Source organism: Anser anser, assembly GCF_964211835.1.
Source record: "Anser anser genome assembly, chromosome: 4".
Classification (NCBI taxonomy): Eukaryota; Metazoa; Chordata; class Aves; order Anseriformes; family Anatidae; genus Anser; species Anser anser.
In genome coordinates this window covers 33,912,941-33,919,009 of record NC_139724.1, presented here as the reverse complement: position 1 = coordinate 33,919,009, position 6,069 = coordinate 33,912,941, and positions in this window count along the sequence as shown.

Sequence of the window (6,069 nt, the reverse complement as noted above, 5' to 3'; positions counted from 1 at the left end):
AGAAAAGTTTAACAGGACGAAAAGGTCGCTGACTGCGAGGGGGTGGCCAGCTGGGGGCCCGGGGGCAGCTCGCTGAGGGGCGGGCTTCATGGCGGCAGGGCCGGGGGGTGCAGAAATGCAGCCCGCCCGCAGCCTGGGGGGCTCCCTGGGCGAGGGAAGGCCTTCAGCTGATGGCCGGCCTTAACTCGAGACCTGCAAGGTGTAGGTTTTGGCTTGGTGTTCAAACTACTCACGGATAAGTGATCTTATGGATGCACTTGCAACCAGTAGGTACACACTTCCAGCACAGAAGTGATATGCAGAATCTGGCTGTGCTCCAAGTTGGACGCTTTAAACTCAAGCTGTAGTTTTTTGCCCTTTTTTTTTTTCTTTCCTGGGCCTCACTTGCCCATAACTAGAATTGAAATAACATCGCTTCTTTGTGTAATATGATTGTAAAACCAAGTCATAAATGTTTTTACAGGTGACTCCACACTGGGCATCGCTGAAAGAAAGCACGTGAGGAAGTAAAATTCAGCTTCAGAGCAGGTGAAAAGTGGACGCTAAATAAAGTATGTGACCACAAATTAGGCCAGGAAGATACAACAAAGCACTGAGTAATCCTAATGTTGAGCAATATCTGTGTTTACTCACTAAGCACCATCTACTCTGCTGAAAAAAGTACCACGCAGGAAGAAAAAAATGTATCACAATACATAAATACAAATGAACGGCCATGTGTTTCTTTGTGTTTCAGTGCCTGACTTTACAATCATTGCTCCTTAACAGTTATTCTGTTTTGGTTTTCCTCTTTAAGTGCTTAGTGTTCAAGGGGCATAATAGTTATACGTTAGGAGGATGTAAGGCTTTATGCTGTAAAAGCACACAAAGCCAGGCATAAAACTGAATGTACAGTAGGACTATATTACAAACAAGTTAAACCTGCCACTACAGGTATGTGTTCTCAAAAGCCTCATGCTTCAGATGACTTCTGCATGGATGGATTGCATGTTAGCCAAAAGATCTCACCTCACAAATTCCAGCGCCAGATCAACACCTTGTACTTGATCTAAACTGGATATGTATTTCCCCAATGGGGTGCTTCTGCTGCAGATACTCTACAGGGGTGTGCCACGCAGCCTTACCTGCAACAACAACAAAATACACAGAAAAGAAGTTCAAACACAAAAAGTATGAGGAACAACACCAGAGGCGAGTAAAGTTGATGGTATGTGCCTACATGACAAAAAATCTCCCACACGAAACAAATGGGATGTGTTGTTTGTATTCTGTTTCTTTGCAATGGAGCCCAAATGCAGCACCTGTATTCAGCTCCTAAACACCACTAACCACAGCATGATAAGAACCATCAATTTTCTGCTTCCTGAATATTTATTTTTAATACTATGTGGTTTATTGCTGGGGGGAGAGGAGGGAGAATGAAGGGAAGCTTACTATCATGAAAATTACCAAGGAAGGAAAAAAATCAGAAATATATGATAGAACATTATACAAATTTGAAGAATCTGGAAAATTTAATTAAACTTCCAAGCATATAAAACTGAAAAATGCATTTGGAGAGATCTTAGGTTTACGAGAAACATGCTGAACAAAGTCATTCTACCTGTGATTATGGAAACATTCCCCAAAATATCAAGAAACAGAATATGGAAGGATCCTGGTTATTTAATGTTGATAATCATCAAGAGTTGGTTCGAGTTCACAGAATTAGCTTAGTTCACTGAGACTGTATTGAAAGTTTTGCCAGCTGTGCATCATGCAGCCAGAGCAAGGTTTCTAGAGATGAAGCTCCAGACAGAAACACGGCAACAGTTGGGGGCCTAAAATTATACAGGAGGTAATTATGGACACCATGGAAAAATGGATAACAAATGTAATAAAAACAGTCCTCCATGTTCTTTATATGGCTGAGACACACTTAAAAGTGCCCAGAGAAAGCCCTATGTACAAAGGAAAGCACAATACCTAGGTTATACAACGTGATGAAGTCTCTGAAGCACTAGCGTGGCCATATAGCAGGCTCTGCCAGCAGGAAATGCAGTTGGGACAGGGACTGAGTTTCAGAGCTAAAAGAGGTGTTTGAGAAGTGCCTTGGACTGACCGAGGATAGATTTCACCAGAAAGGAAGAGGTCAAACTGATACAATCCTGAGTGGATACAAGATTCAGGCAGCAGTAACCAGCATACTACTGGAAACTACTGGAAACAGTTTCCAAGCCGTACCACTGGAAACAAATCAAAATTGCCAGTGTTTAAACAAAATTAAAATGCAAAGCAGCATTGTATGAAATACTTGAATCAGATTTCTGATCCTTTTCTTGCAAAAGCCACACAATAACACCTCCAGCTGGAGGCTGCTTACCAGAAGGTAGAGCTCTTCAGGATATGTTGTCTGCAGGTACACTGCCTGTGTGCAAATGCCACAGGCATTCAAGCTTGGAGGGTTTTTTTCTGGGTGGTGTGGGCTTTAAATGCCTGTAGAACTAGTGCAGGTAGGGTAATATATAGGAATGTGCAGGATACTAAATTCTCATCCTCTTCATTTCTCTCAACAGCAAAATCTGGTAGTATGCAAGGACTCTAAGGGCACAGAGACAGAGGGTGGATAGCTAGATCTCCATTTCTTACAAGTAATTATTACAAGCTTTAACGAGGCTGCAGGAGATACATGGTGCTGACGTAGTGCTCCTGAGCACCACTGGCAGCTGCAGCTTAGCAGGCCCAGTGACACATCCCGACACAGCCCCATACCTGGGTAAGCAGTTTCTAGGTGGAGAGAGCTGTGCTTTTGGGGCTTTAGAGAAGCAGCAAAGCCAGTTGTCGAAATAATCAAAACAACCAGAGTTGCTGGCTGATCTAAAAATAGCCTAGGCCAGACAGAGTAATTTGTGATAATTTGACTCAGATTGGAACACAAAAAGAGAGTTCTGCTGGGCTGCCGCACCCAGGGGAAGAGGAAAAAAAGGTGGTGGAGGGTGTGTGTGTGTGACTGGACCTAATATAGTCAAGCGTAGCAAAAATGAAAGCCATGCAGGAAATTCTCCCCAGAAATTCAAAGAGAAAAGCTCCTCTTTTACTTCTGAGCAAACAGAAATTACCAAAAATGAATAAAAATGGGGAGAAAAAGTAAATAAAGTTCCAAAAGTTAAAGAAAAAAAAAGGAAGAGCACTTGCTCTAGTCTCACATAGTTGAGAAAAACACATCAGCATGTGGCATATGCTGCTCTGAAGCCCTGTGTGAAATACAATATACTTGTGTCTTACAAGCAGGATGAAAGAAAAAAATTGCATTCTTGTACTTCAGTGAGAATCTCTGCTGTGTACATGTGCGTAGGAATAAAAAGACCTTTGTATATTTTCATAGCTATACTTCTCCAAGAAAACAAATCTTATTGTCTCAGAAAGTCTGTAATGTAGCTGCTAGAATCTGGAAATTTCTCACCGAGATTCTGCCTTGCCACATGCATCTTTGCTGTAATGTACATGCTTGGAATTTCACAACGGTAGAGCAGACGAAGGAAGCAACTGGCTAAATGGGTCTTTGTACTCTCTGCTGAGCCCTCACAATTAGTTGGCTTGGCAGTTATTATTTTTTAAGTATTTTGTTCTGATTTGCATCCCTGGAATTGCTGCTTTGTTTTGCCCTGCAAAAAGACACTGTTTTTCAACAAAAAATATCAGCTCTATAGAACTGCTTAATTGAAGTCGCCCATGTAGCCTCAATGTCTATTCAGGTTCTGCAACACAGCTGAAGCCTGCGATGAATGTATCAGTGTTTGGCAGAGATACAGGAGCCTCAGACCACAAAAGAATGCAGACAAAAGATTTTCAAAAAATGCAAGGGATGAAAAAGAGTGTTTGCAAAAGGGAAAATGTAGCCTTTGGACATGACAACATTATTTTTGTTCTGCATAAAAATAACAAGGATCTCGTTCAATAGACGAATGACATTGGCAATATAGCCAGTATAGGAAACAGACATTGTGGAGGGCCAAGATCTGATAATTCGATCTCCATTTGTTTTCAGCTGGTCCAATGGGTTTTCGTGTAGCTGGAGAATGACATATCAGGAGCCTGCAGGCTTCCTGAAATGTCTCCAGCTAAGTGTGGGTTCCCCTGAATTGTTACAGCTGGTTGTGGTTCCCATCATATCAGCAGGATGACAGACTAAAGGTAGATGGTTTTGTGATGAATGAAGATGATAAAAATAGAAGATTATTGATTTCCTTGAATAAAGACCTTCCTGAATGAAACATTGGGAAATTACCTTCACATGAAACTATGGATTTGAGATTGCTCTCAAAAAATGACAAGGATCTCTGCATAAAAGGATCAAATCCAATAATTTCAAAAGGCCTGAGACTATGGTGACATTTGCCAAAAGACTGGCAGTAAAGAGGGCAAAATGTATTCAGAGGGAGATTTTTACAGTTGTCAGTTTTTAAATTAGTTTTACTAATAATTTCAGTTACTTTTGCTCTTTTCCAAACTTATTGGACTAAAAGCACCCTTTCCTCTCCTATCTTGTTATTTAGCAAACACCTCCAAACAGTGTTTGGAGTCTCTTTTATTGCTCATTATGACTCATGGGGTAATAAACCTATCTATTTCTACAGCCTCCATGATTAAAGGGAATGACAAGAAGAAGTAGAAAACTGTGAGGAAATACAGAAGGGAAAAGAACTGCTACAGAGGTGAACGTTCTTAGCAAGAGAGGCTATCAGGGCCAAATTGATCCGTAGTTTGTGCCCTGAAGTATTAATGGTTACTCTACAACCACAGACTCATCAGTGGACAGTGCTGATGTTGTGCTAAGTGGGCTGGCAACAGCATGATGTAAGAAGTATTATCACATTGGACACACGTGAGTCTAATGCCTAAGAATATACAAAGCTAGTCCCAGGATGCAAGTCCAGCTTTTCTGCTGCAGTTTGCTTTTTAGTGCAAAGAGCTGACAAGGGAAAAACTTAGGGAAGATAGCAAAAAGAGTCCTAAAGAATTTTCAAAAAGTGAAACGGAGTTATAAATTTGTCCACTGCAATAAATCTAGAAGTTTCCCAGAGTACTGAAATTGGTTACAGATACGAGGAACTCTGATTCTATTTTCTTCTGTTCTGCTGCCATGAAATGCAGGCAAACTGCCTCCCACAGGGTACCAATATGACTTATTAAGTGGGTAATCTTCACAGTTTAATACAGGATTTGCAGTCTCCTATTTTGCTTTGTTTCATTTTGTTTTTCACAGTACCACCCGTGATCAGCCAGGCATGTTATCATGTTTTGCTTGTGCTGAACACCGACACAGTTCATTCCTAGCAGAAGTGTTTGCGAAGGCACGTTAATATTCAGCAACAGGGTAATTTTGCAATTAAATAATTGTATGATAATTACTAATTTGTGAGCTCAGTGCCAAGAAGTTTAATATTAATGAGGTTGTAACAGTCTAGTTACCTTAATGGGTGTTTACTAATGGGAAAACATTTTTCTAATGTGGAGGTTTTGCAGAAATCCCAAACAGTCTATCCCAAATGGAACATTGCAGGTTTCCAACTTTCACAAAATTATTTTGATCTGTTATAGTCGTCTTTCAGTCATACATTCAACAACACGCAGCTTCTTAAAACAATTTGTTTTTAATAAGAGATGAAGAATGGAAAAAACAGTTTGATAGCTTTGACTGAGTACTTGGCTAGGCCCCTTGACAGAATATTGGATGACACCTGCTCATTTTAAGCCAGCCAGCCAAACGTGGTGCAAGACGCAGCCGTGTTTTTCTCAAACATGTATTTTCCAATTAATCTGATAGGGAAGGACTTGCAAACCTCAGTAGCAATTAAGGAAAAATAAAAACACTCCTACCTGATAGTATCAGTCCTGTCTTCTTCAATTTTTTAAAATTTTTTTAACCACAACCGTTACTCTAAACACTAAATGCCAATAGAAGAACAGATCATGACAAGCATCTCTATCACCAGAGCCTCCATACTGGCTTTATTGAGGTTTACAGTACGGGGTTTATGTATTTCACATTCATGCTTGCAAGAATCTATTTTGCTAGGCTTTTAGGGG